The sequence below is a fragment of the Protopterus annectens genome, chromosome 1.part1 (genome assembly GCF_019279795.1).
Source record: "Protopterus annectens isolate FY-2018-M chromosome 1.part1, PAN1.0, whole genome shotgun sequence".
NCBI lineage: Eukaryota > Metazoa > Chordata > Ceratodontiformes > Protopteridae > Protopterus > Protopterus annectens.
Window position 1 is genome coordinate 1,368,255,247 of NC_056726.1, and position 14,113 is coordinate 1,368,269,359.

Here is a 14,113-nt window from a genome sequence, read left to right on the forward strand (position 1 = left end):
CTGTTGCCATCTCCAAGGCAAGGAATAAACTTCCAAACCATATTGTGCTTTTAAATAATCTGCAACAATTCACATCTATCCTAAAATAGCATGAAACATGTAAAAGGAAATAAGGGTTTGTTAAATACAGGAGACAGCTGAAAACACATATTTTCGGTGGAAAAGATGATCCTTTAATTAGTAATTGTATAAAATAAAGTGTTTTATCTATGGTAAATCAGAGTGTGAAGCTAAGAAATGTAGTATGATATGTAGTAAATACAGACAAACAGGATGTGTATGGGTGTATTGTGAAGATAATACAGAACTTAAAGAGCAAAAGCAGAAATATGAACATAATATAGAAGGAAATTTAGAAAATGAATATGAAGAACAAAATTATTGTAGAAAAAAATTGTAAAGAAGAGAAAATAGTGCATGAAAAAAGAAAATAATGAAGTGGAGTGGATAATACAAGACTCAGATGAAGATGAATATATGAATTGGAGAACAGTTAAAGGAAAAAAAGAATTCTATAGAGAAAAGGGTGAAAATAGAAAAAGGAAGTTTAAAAGTGTAGTTGTGAAAGAAAATAAAAAAGGCAAAGGGTAGAAATAGAATGAGATAACAAATGATATGGGAATAATGATGAAAATCCTAGCTATAAATGTTAACAGTATAAAGAATATTAAAAGAAGACTAGGTATATTATAATGGTGTTCAGCACTTGATATGCATGTCATTATATTATAAGACACAAGAATATTAGAAGATAAATGGTTGCAAATAGAAGAGTTATGGGATGGTAATATTTGGAATATGGGAAAAAATACATGTTCAGATTAGTATATTATGTCACAATACAATACGAATTTTAGATTATACTATAGTAAAACTGGGTAGCATAACTATGATAGATATAAGGTAGAAAAGATGTATATAGAATCATTGTAGTATATGCATAAGTCACAAAAAAGAAAGAGAAACAATGTTTAAAAAATCTAAATTATGTTGGAGTGAATACAGAAATAATATTACTGGGGGATTTTAATTGTGATCTAAGAAGAAGAAGAAAGAAAGAGGGAAATGGCAATAGGATAATATCAAAAATAAAGAAATGTGGAAAATCATACATATGGGGGGGGCTGTACTTCTACATACAGACCTTCGTCGAACTTCATAATGATACGACAAAGCTGCCAAAGATGTAATTTTACAAACATCCTGATCACCATAAAATAACTCTGAGAAATGAAATGCTTGTACAGCAACAATTCAACAACAAACCAAAACAAATCAAACCCACCCAAGTAGGGTGGCTGTGCCCCCCACACCCCCTAATGAAATATGCCAACTCCAAGATCACACTATTGAGGAAAAAACTTCACCATGGTGACCAAGTGGTTTGTTTCCTGGAGTTATTTTACAGTGATTTAAGTGTTCATGAAACAACATCTTTGGCAACTTCATCTCATCATTTTGAACTTCAACAAAGTGGGATTTGGGTAAGTAGAAGTAGATCCATATGGAATAATAAACACTGGACTTATAAAAGGAATTTTATAAGAACAGCAATATATCATTTTTTAATATGTGATAGTTTGAAAGCTGTACAAGAAGGAATACAGGTTACATATTATTCAGATCACTTAGCAGTTTGGGTAAAAGTTCAGGAAAAGGAAGGATATATAAGAGTAAGTAAAGGTATTAAAAATTAATTGAAAAATATCTAAATAAGGAAGATGGAAGTAAGATTAATCAATTATAGAAAGATCATGTAAATATGAGAATTTATTATGAAGACTGGACATGTTGATGAATAACTTTCAAAGAAAAATATAAAATGTGTTTCTTGGAATGTCAAGATGTAAGGACAATGAAAAAGAAACAAAAGTTCAAGCTATTGAGTCAGGACGTATTTAGAGAAATTTTAAAATATTAGATTTTTATGAAAAAGAAAAACATATATATGAAATGAACCAAGAGAAAATTAAAAAAAAATATTTAAGCAAAGTTACGTCTTACAAGGAAACAAGAAGAGGTTGTGTCATGTTTAAATAAGAAAGTAAAAGACAGCAAGAGAATAATAAGAGAATTAAAGGATGAAAAATGGGGAAAGAGTGATTTCACAAGAAAACAATACATGAGGTAATAAGAAAATATCTAGAAAATACATTTAGACAGAAGGGAATAAAAGAGGCAGACATGCAAAGTTAAAAATTGAACAAAAGTAGATAATGAAAGCTTTGAAGAAAATATAAGTATAAAATAATTCAATGATACCTTAAAAGACTTAAATATGGAAAAATTTACCAGACTGGATGGGATAGAATATCACATGTATAATAATGTGGAAGAATGGCAAAAAAAGTATATTTCTGGAAATACTAAATGAACAGTTAGAAAAGGGAGTGGTACAAAAAGAAATATATATTGGGGGATGAAATTTATATGGAAGAAAGGAGAAAAAAAATATATAAGAAATTAGAGACCAGTATTAAATAGATGGTTAAGTGCAGTAATAAAAAATAAAATGGGATAAGGCAAGGATGTCCCGGCAAGTAGAATTTCATTTGCATTAATTATGAATGTAGTGGTTGGTTTATGCATAAATAAAGATAGGAATAAAGGGATTGGAATAGCAGACAGCATAGATGGTATTCAGTTTAATGAAGAGGTTACAGGTATTCTGGGGATACAGTTTGGAATTAGTATGCATGGAGAGAAACAATGGGAGAAGATTATGTAAAAATAACAACTATATGTATGTTTTAGAAGACATATAATATGGCATACAAGAAAAAGTATATTTAATAAATCCAATACTTTTTGGAAAATTTGCACATTTAAAAAGTGTATATATGAGTCCATTAAGCAATGATATAGAATTAATGTGTATTAAATGTTCATTCATATGGGGATCAAGATTAAATCTGGTTAGAAGAGGTGTTTTGTATGTCAAAGAACAGGAATGGAGGTTAGGATTAATTAACTTGATCACTCATGCAGCATCTCTGAATCTTCATAAAGCTTTGATAGGAGTGAAAGAGATGAATAGAAATATAATTTAATAATGAAAAAAATATATAAGGACATTTGGAAAAAGATAGGTACAGGGAAAATGGAATGGTTATATAAATGAGGAAATGAAAGAATATCAAAGCAAATTTTTGTTATGGAAATTGAATGCAAAGAATGTAGAAGAAAATAGAAAAGAATGATATTTAAATATAATGACTAAACAATATTATATTTATGCATGGAGACATTTATTTATTATTTATTTATTTACTGACATTTGTTATCCAGGAAAGTCCACTAGGCCCAACAACTAATTTTCAGAGGAGGCCCGGGGAAAAAAACTCCATACAATCACAGAAAGTTTTACATAACATCAGCTTAAGTTTGAAAGTCAGGACAGTTTTTACATAATACAGATTGAAGTAGATATACAAGAAAGATATACAATACAAGAAAATAAACCCATTGTGTTAAATCCTCAGTAATTCTGTTTGTATATTCTCATAAGTAAGAATACTGATTAATCACATTCTGTTTATTCAGCCACAGAAATAAAGAAAACAAGAGAGATTGAAGACAAAGCCAGATAGACTAAATTGCAACTATATTAAGTTAGTAAAAGTATTTGTAGTGTATAGTGGCCAAAACATTTAAGGTGGTTTAATCATATGACTACAAAAACAGACAAGGTTATTGAGATAGTGTTCTTTTAGTCCATATTTAAATGTTTTAAAGAGTCTAGCTGGGTAATAGAGAGAGAGAGCACGCACTCCAAAGTTTGGCAACAGCATGGGAATAGAGACATTGTCCAGCTCCTTTCTTGGGTTTAGTTATGGTTAAGAGTTATTTGTTAGAGGACCTAAGATGCTGAGTAGTGGTGTGTGTTTGTATCATAGTTTGATAGTTTGGATTATTTAGCAGTTTGCGGGTGAGAGTAAGTTGGGAGTAATGTTGTTAATGAGGGAACTCAAACCAGTTTATAGATTTAATGTCCAGGCAATGATGTGTGCAAGTTGGCATGATGGAAGCAAACTTAGCTATTTTATAGTAGCACGACTTCAGTTTGCTCAGGAGAGATGTGTGTAGGTTAGTGAAAATGGGGCAACCATAGATGAGGGAGAGTAGAAGCTAGAAGTAGACTATTAGCTCATTTCAACTTGATAGACTTGTAAAAATAGAGTTTATGCCTATAGAGTTTGCCAAGCTTAAACTGGGTCTTTTTGATTGATATGAGTATATGATTCTCAAAGGATACATTAAAAAGAATAGCGATAAAAGTAAGATTTGGATGGTACAGGAAAATTTATGAATGTAAAGATTTTTTGAGGATATTGGCAATAAATATGTTGCCTGTTAAAGTGAATATGCCATATAAAAGAATACAAGAAAGAGTATAGTATGCAATTATTGCGGGGAAACTGAAACAGCAGGATGTGGTTTTTCTTCTTCTTTTTAATTGTAATACAATAAAACAATTGTGGAAGGAAATATGTGAAAATAAGATATGGGAAGGTTTTAAAAGTGCAGAAGACTTAAATATGAATATGTTAGAATATGAGTATTATGGTAATAAAAGACAGAAGGAGGTAAAGGAAATTGATAAAAACATGTTTTATATTTTATGGACTATACAGAATGAAAGACTAAATGAAATGAAATTTAATGGGAAGTAGGTTCATAAGTTAATTGCCCTTATGGGCCATTTTAAACCTAGCCAAATTACCCCATGTGAGACATAATCCTTGCACCTTGTGTCTGTAGGATAAATCCTTAACCATTATGCCATCCTTCCTCCTTGGGTAGCATTGGAAATTTTGAAGAAGATATTTTTTGGTTGTAGAAAAAAGAGTGGGGGGAATTGGAATATGTAAAAATGAGATAATATTATATTAACTTGTAAATTGACAATAAGTGAAAAGGTATAAAGACTGTATATAATTTTAAGTAATGTATAACATGTAAATAATGTAAATGTGATATGATAATCAATAAAGAATGCCTACTCTTGTGTGAGTAAGGATGCTGTTTGTTGTGAGACTTCTTGTTTCCAGTCCAGACATGGAAGCAGGTTTGAAAAGAAGGAAGGAATACGGCACACATTTGCAGTAGAAGGTGTTTGAAAAAAAAGTTGAATGACAGAGGTCAGAGAGGATGTTGAGTGTGAAGGAAGTCAGTTCAATTTTTAACTGAAATAGAAAAGGAAGTATTAAAAGACTGTTTAAAGGCTATATGCAAAAATGTTATAGATATTACAAAAATTTATGATGACAGAGATTTATGGACTGGAGGCTAGGGAATATTGTGTTGTATAAAAACGAAAATAAAAGCATAATACATATTCCAAGTATGATATATATAGAAGGAAACAGAGGTACTGTGAAATATTGGGGCAACAGAAAACATGTCTTTTCTGTGGCAAAAATTATCACATAATTAGCAATTGTGATAAAAGCACATGTTATATTTGTAGGAAAGAGTGGCATGATACTAAAAATGTGAAATAAAATGTGTAACTTGTGAACAAATGAGGTATTTGTTGGTTGTTTGTAACAAAATACAAGATATAAGAAAAAGGCAGGTAAAATGTATGATAAGGAACAAGAAATAGTACAAAAGAGTATAGAAGTCGATCAAGAAAAGGAGCAGTAAAGACAAATAACACATGATAATCGAATAGGAGAAGATGAAAAATTGAAACAGTAATTGAAAGAAAAAGAAGGGGATGGAGGAACGGTAGATTCAAGTCATGAAGAAGATGTTAATTGTAGAATGATTAAGGGAAAGAAGAATTCTGTGTTGAAAAGGGTAAAAGACAGAAAATGGAAAATGAAAATTCAAGATTGCAAGTATGACAGAAAATAAAAGGTAAAGGATAGAAGGGAAATTAAACAACATACAATAAAAGAAAAAAAAAAGCTGAGATTGTTAGTCATTAATGTAAAAAAGTATAACAAATACCAAAAGAAGCTTAGGTATATTGGAATGGTGTATAACTCTTGACATGGATATTATTATACTGGAAGATACAAGACTTTTAACAGAATGGGAGATACTAATAGAAAAATTACGGGAAGGTGAGATTATTTAGAATATGAGAAAAAAACATGTTCAGGTATATGAATACTATGTTGAAAGTCAAAAGGAATTTTGGATTACATCTTAATAATGTTGAGTAGCGTAACAGTGGCAGATGTGTGGTGGAAAAAGCAGGATTATAGAATTATTGCATTTTATGCATATATTATACAAAAAGAAAGAGGATATGTTCAAAAGAATTCTTGATTATGTAAGTATGAACATAGATACAACATTAGCGGCGTCTTTAATTGCAATCTGAGATCAAAAAGAAGAGAAAAAATGGTGCTGATGTTAAGATAATAGCAGAGATATTGAAAAGTGGAAAGTTATACATATATGGGATAATAAGCAGTGGACCTATAAAAGGAGCAACTTAAGACCAGAGGGAGATTATTTTATAATTTTGGAAAGTTGGAAAATTATGCAAGAAGGAATAAAAGTTACAAGATTTTCAAATCATTTGGCAATTTGGATAGAGATTCAAGAAAGGGAGGGGTATATAAAGATAGATGAAGGTATTAAAAGATTAAATGAACAAGATTTAGATGAAGGTGGTAGAGAAAAGATTAAACTATTATGGAAAGATCATGAAGGTATGAGAGTGAAAAAATGGACATGTTGGTAGATTCATTTTAAAGAAAAATATATGAACTGTTTCTTGGAATGGCAAAGTTTAAAAAAGAAGAGAAGAGAAGAGAAAAAGAAATACAAGGAAGTATGTTATGAGGTATTTAACAAGGTAAGAGGAAAATATATTAAATGAATCAAGAGAAAGGTAAAACAAAATGCTGTCTAAACAAAATAATTTTAAAGGAAAAAGAAGAGGTTGCACCTTATTTGAAAAAGAAAATGGAAGAATAATACTAGAAATAAGAAATTAGAAAGGAGAACACATTAAAACACAACAAGAAATAATGGATGTAATAAAAGAATGTATAAAAAGACATTTAAAAGGATAAGATAGAAGGAAAACAAAAGTGGAAAATTAAAACATTAAGAAAAAGGATTATGAAGGGTTAGAAAAAAATAACTGTGGAAGAAATGAATAACGTATTAAAGACAGTAAATATGGAATCAGCCATATGATTGGACGGAATTGAATATTATGTGTATAAAATATGGCAAAATAAATATTTCATGGAAGTATTAAATGAATGGTTAAAGAAAGGCATTGAAGAAAAATAAATATGTGTAGGAGCTATAAAATTTATATGGAAGGAAGGAGAAAAGGAAGTCATAAGAAATTGGAGACTAATAGTGTTAAACAACACAGACTATAAGATATTTATGAAAATAATAAAGATGATATTATAAAGTAAAGTAAATAAAATACTTGAAGAAACAATGTTTGGGAAAAAAGGAGGAAGGAAGTCAAGAACTTTTGATGATAATGAGAGAAACTGTAGATGACATAATAAATAGGAAGTCCAAAGTAAAAATTATGGCAGGTGATTTGAACAAAACATTTCATAAGATGTGACATGAAACTTTACTGAAACTATACTGAAGGATTATAATATAAGGTAAAATATAATAAAAACATTTGTTTCACTATATGAAAATAACAAAGTAAAAATAGTGCTGAATGGTTAAGTCATGAAATAGATATAAGAAATGGTAGAAGACAGGGATGTCCAGCGAGTGGTATTGTATTTGCATTGATTGTGAATGAAGATATTAGCAAGGTAAATTTAGCTTTAAGAATAGCAGAATACATGACTAGAGAAGGAATTCAAGTACCAGTGATGCTTTCTTATGCAGATGTTATAGTTGTAATAACAAATAACAAAAAGTAAAGAATGGATGGAGGTAGTTATTAGGGAACTTAATCTTAAAGGCTACTGGCATGAGTATAAATAAGGATAAAAACAAAGGCTTAGGAACAATAGGTAAAATAAGAGGTGTTCAGCTTAATAGAAAATAGAAATACTAGGTATAAAATGTGGTATTGACCTACATAGAATGCAACAATGAGATAATCTAATACAAAAAGTAAGAAATATATGCTTGTTTTGGAGGACATATAAGTTGATGTATAGGAAGAAAGTATCAATTTTGTCTTATTAGGGGGAAAATGTATATTTAGCAAAGTATGAAGAAGAATTAATGCCATCTCTTTTCTCATTTATATGGGCATCCAGATTAAATGCAGTGAACCAGCGGAGTGTTATATGCTGCAGAAAAGGAAGGACGATTAGGTCTGATTAATCCTGATGTCTATGCAGCATAATCAAATTTATATAAAGTTCTGACATGTTTAATAGAAAAATCTAGCAAAGCTAGACTGGTTGTTTTTGTCTCTGTGTCCTTTTTACACATTGTTTTAGACAGGTTTAAAAGATGATAATAAGGTTTTGACAAGTTTAATAATGACAGAAAATTATAAGGAAATATGGGAAAGGGTGACTAAATTGAACAGAAGGAAAGATAATTGAATGAGGAAATAAAAGAGTATCAAGACAAAATTTTGTTATGGAAAAAATAAGTATAGCTAATTTAAAAAGAACAGGACAGAATAGTGTTTAAATATAATGAACAAGTATTATTGTGTATATCAATGGAAAGAATAAGGAAAGAAAAATAAAAGCTATAAAGACAAGATTACAGTGATACAAAAATATTATGAATGTAGAGATTTTTTAGGATATCAACAATAAAGAAATTGCTAGTAAAAGCTAATATGTCATATAAAATTAGAAGAAAGAGTATGTAATTAATGTGGTGAAGCTGAAACTACAGAACATATTTTTTGTAGATGTAAAAGGGTGAAGGAATTATGGGAAAATGTGAAAATAAGATTGTGGAAGGTATTAAAGGAATGAAAGATATAAATATAGATATGGTAGAATATGGTTATTATGGTAATAAACAAGGAAAGGAAGCTAAGGAAATACATACAAAGCTGTTTTATATAATATGGACTATATGCAAAGAAAGATTAAGTGAGATAACATTTAATGGAAATGGATGCTGTCACTGTTGAAATTATACTCCAACCCCATGTGCAAAAATGGGAAAATGGGTTGAGGATTAAGGGGTGGATGGATATTGTTAGAAATATTTTAAAAAATCTGATTTTGGTTGTGAAAAAAAAAAGAGTGGGGGAGATGAGGAATGTAAAGAAGAAGAATGGAATGCACTGCAAATGTAAGTAGAGGGTAGATTATAAATGTAAAAGATGTAAATAATATAGCAATAACCCATGCCTGGGTGTGGGTAATGCTGGATTTACCCACGGTTGGCATGGTTTGGTCCTGAGGCGCCCGGGACCAAACAAAGCCAACCATGGTAAATGCAGCATTACCCACACCCAGAAGTGGTTATTGCTATTATCATGACATTATTTAAGAAAATAAACTATTACTTTTCTTAAATAATGGCATAGTATAATGCCTGTTTACTGCCCTTCCGCCTGCGCAGTACATCAGAGCTGTGGGCAAAAGCAACGGAGAAAGCAAGATCTCCGTTGCTTTTTTTTTACTGTTTTCGTTATGTTAAATGGGTTTAACATAGCGAGACAGTTTTAAAATAAGCAACAGAGATGTCCTTTGCTTATTTTAAAACTGTCTCGCTATGTTAAACCCATTTAACATAGCGAAACAGTAGAAAAATCAACGGAGATCTTGCTTTCTCCATTGCTTTTTATCTATGTATCTATTTCCAAGCTTGAATTACTCAGTCGCATGATGTGCTAATTTTTTGGAGTTACATTCCTTTTTTAGGCTTGAATTGCCTCTTCCCATAATTCTCTGACTGGCACCAGTCACATAATATATTAAAACTGTTCAGTACAAAGTAACCTAAACTGCATAACCAACATACTGGTGGCAACCCTAATTTAAAGGAAGAGGACCCACAAATTACATCTCCTTTTTTTCAGAAGCAAAAAAAAAATCTATTTTGTCATGTAAATTTTTGCATAAAATACTTTAAATGATATAGAAATTAAACTGTGTCTTTGACATAGTTTTTTTTTTCTTTTGCTTATTTTTGTCATTGCCAGTTTTTTAAACTTGTGATTCTGATTAGTATCTCACAGTCCTACTGGCAGTGGGAAGAGTTATGTGCTATCTGGTATTCAAACTGCAGGCTAATTCCTTTTAATACCCCAGACTAATTCACTTGTCTCTTAAGGTGGTTAATGACTAGTCCTATATTTGTTCACAATCAGGTCTAATTTGGATCACTCACTAACAGTCTTTAAGTCCCTAATATTCATCTTCTGGAAATACTGTATACTGCAAATTATATAATCAAAGTGTAACTCTCTTCTACAAATCAAAACTGTGACTATCTTCTTTATCTGTCTTCCCATTTCTATGCTAATTCCTTACTATGTGATTACTATGTGCAAATAATACATCATACACAACTGTTATATAATTAGTGCCACTGTTCTTGTACAACATTTTTTTTCTTTTCTCCCTGTATAAATGCCACTCTGTTTAAAATTTTTTATTGTATAAATGTCATTTTGTATAAATGTTATATATATTACTGTCTTATTCATGTGGAGCTTTTCTCTCCGGGTCTCCGCTGAAAATGGACATGTGTCCAGTCAGACTATCCCAGTAAACAATTGTAAAATAAATAAATAAATAAACAAACAAACAAATAAATAAATAAATAGGTGCTCAGATTTTGGTCTGGATGTTCATAGTTCATAGTTCATTGTATTGTTGCAAATGGTCAATTAAAATGTATGTAATATATCCCATGTAGTTATCTAATCTTTATTAAACAGTAATATAGACGTTGAATATTTTACTTCTACTGACATCTTATTCCAAAAGATATAACTGATTTGTGTAATATACATGTCCCTGTTTACTGGTTTATTGTGATTTATTTTAAAACATGGCACTTAATCTCTAACACCCGGATAGTGACATATTAATAATATTCAAAATTCCTTCCTTAACACCAAATTATTGACTGCTTTACATGTTAGACATAATTTACTCCTCAATTATCTGTACAAAATGGTGTGTAAATTGAAGCATTTTAACCTGCCAGTATAGATAAGATGTCTAATAATATTTACATTTCAATAGGCCATACACATATTTTCAATGCCAATAGATTAATCTGTATGTTTTCGCATGTTTCAAAAACTTTAATAAACCTGGATAGTCATCCTGATGGAAGGTGCAATTATTTGTCTCTTGGACTCACTGAAAAGTCAAATATAGTATATGAGTTTTGTCAAAGAAATGGCAATAGCAATGCATTAAGCATAAAGACCACAACAGTTTATAGGGTGTTGATATATACCTTTCCCAGCACGTCTTATTCTAATATGAGTCTAATTCATAGCCTAGTGGGCCTAACCTGGTCAATAATGGATAAATAAATAATGGCAGCTGGGCTGCCTTTGTTAACATCTTTTCTTACATTATTCATCTCATATCAGTTTATGAATATACAAACACCTACTTTATATAATAGGAACAGTGAAGCATTTCGTCCTACAGTCACTGCATGCAACTTATGAGGCATGTATGCAGGCAATAAAATGGCACAATTTAAAGATATTCTCTCACAAATAAATCACACAAATGCATAGGTATGGACAAGGAACTAAAGATATTAACAAAGGTTTTTCCTGATTATGATGGAAATAGTCTTGCTGGAATAAAAGTTATATTGCAAACGAAGAGTTTGTTAATGATCATCTCCAAATATATTACTGCGAATGTGGTTTAATTGTATAACAACATGCTGGGCTAATTGACTGAAACATAGCTGGGGAGAAGATAAATAAAAAATACAAACTCTGAGGGGATTTAAAACAGTGCACTCAGTTAATTAACTTCTTAGAAGTATAGAAACAGCATACAGTCATATAGAAATAATATGTATCTAATTATGTTTTAAGCCAGACTTCAAAGGATAAAAACAAATGAAAAAGAAGTACACATTTTAATAGACAAGATTCCTTATGCAGTTTGAAATATGAGAAATAAAAGAAATACATTGAAAATGCTGGGAATGTCATTGACATATAAAATAATGAAGAAAGTAGAATGAACAAAACCTTTGAGAGGTAAATTGGTGCCAGCATCTGACTAGGATGCATTTTACTTCACTGCAAATTGAAGCAGAAAATGGAAAAGCGGTCTGAGAAATTGTTGTTCAAGAGACTGGTTTATCTGAAGAAAGGAGATAGTACAAGACAGGCACTGTATATGAGAACAAATAAGCAGCCAAAGGAAGGAATGAAAACTATGCAATCTACTGCTTTGAAATCTGAAGAAGTAAATTGTAGGTTTAAAACCTTTTCCTACAGAGTTGCATACTGATATAAAAAGACAATAGCTGAAAGTGCCATGACTTGGTGATGCACTATCTAGCTTCCACAGTAGTAAAACACTTAGCCAGAAATAAAATAAAGATTTTTGATCATGAACTTGCTCAAGCAATTGCTCAGAAATGATAGGAAGAGTTCAAAAGGTATTTAGAAAAGATCCAATTGTTATACTGTTTTATGCAAAGGCAAAAATAAGGTCTTCAGAGGAGATTCCAGTGGATGCAGGATTCTTTAAAGGCAAATATTTGTATTAATTCTCAAGATTTGAAGGAAAAATAAAATGAATTATGCTAGACTGTGTGGAAAGAACTTTGTAGAAAATATTTTAAAATTCATGATTTCAAAAAACTGCAACTGTAGAATATATTTTACTATATGTACCATCAGGTGCTGATTTGTCTATGCATGGGCTAAACTCTTGGCTAAGCTTATAAGGCCCTCAGACCAACAGCCTAGTAACTTCCTATGATCCTATGACCCTATGATAGGAGAAAATCAAGGTAGGACATATTTTGGATCACATGTAACTAAGATGATATATTTCATTTCTAGATATAAATTATAGTAAAACAATTACTACACCTATCTAGCCATGCTCATTACCAAATGGATGCCTTCTGTTTTCCTATCAACAGGCACACTCCTGTATTCTTTTAAACTGTCAAATGTGCCAAACTGCTTTCACCCTCAAAACAATTCCTCTGCTTGTCCTTTCTTATTCATATTTTGCTGCCTGCTATCTTTCTTCCAATACTCTCCACACTAACAAAGCATAAAACTGCTCTAAGTCCTTCCTAACTGCTGTGTAACCCATCCTTCTCTCTCTCGTTCACTTACTTCGTCAGTATTTCTGTCATACTTATTTACTTTATCTTTACAACCTTTCTCTCTCCTGATGAAACCTCATGGCCCCACCTTCTCTGCTAATGATTTGTCTGCTACTTGAACTTACCTACAGACTCGTAATTCAGGACTTTATCTAAAATGTTCTACTACTACTTAACTCAACTGACTGCTCTATGAGAAAAAAATAATCAGTACCTCTCTGTGTTTCTTCCTGCTATATGCTGGATATCAGCATTTTCTTCATGCATATCTTCTTCTGGCTTTTCCCGGTTAGGGGCCGCCACAGCAGATCACCTGTCTGCTCATGATTGTCAGTGGAGTTTTACAGTGTTGAGTTGCCAGCCCAGCACCCAACCTTCCACAGAAGGCACACACATACACACACTCACACCTAGGGCCAATTTAGAGTGTCCAGTGCACATACAGCATGTCTTTGGGAGGAAACTGGAGCACCCAGAGGAAACCCAGTGACCACAGGGAGGACATGCAAACTCCACACAGAAGGCACCCCAGCTGAAGATCGAACCGGAGAACTTCTTGCTGTGAGGCAGCAATGCTAACCGCTGCACCACCATGGCCGCCCTATTTTCTTCATGCATGTAATATGTTATATTTCCTCTACAAGAAATATATGAAATTCTAATAGAACCTACCTCCACTATTTTAAATACAGTTAGATATAGCTCAGAGTGTAGTGGCATGCATTTCCTCCAGGGGCAACTCGTGCTATTAGACTGCAGGACTGCAGCCCCACCAACTGTAAAAAGAAAAGGAAAAATGAAATAAAAAAGGATAGCGATTCCTGCAACTCCGCTCTTGTGCTGAGGCTGAGACTTTGAAGCTGCTGCAGGAAATGAAAAGCTGGGATGGACTCCAGAG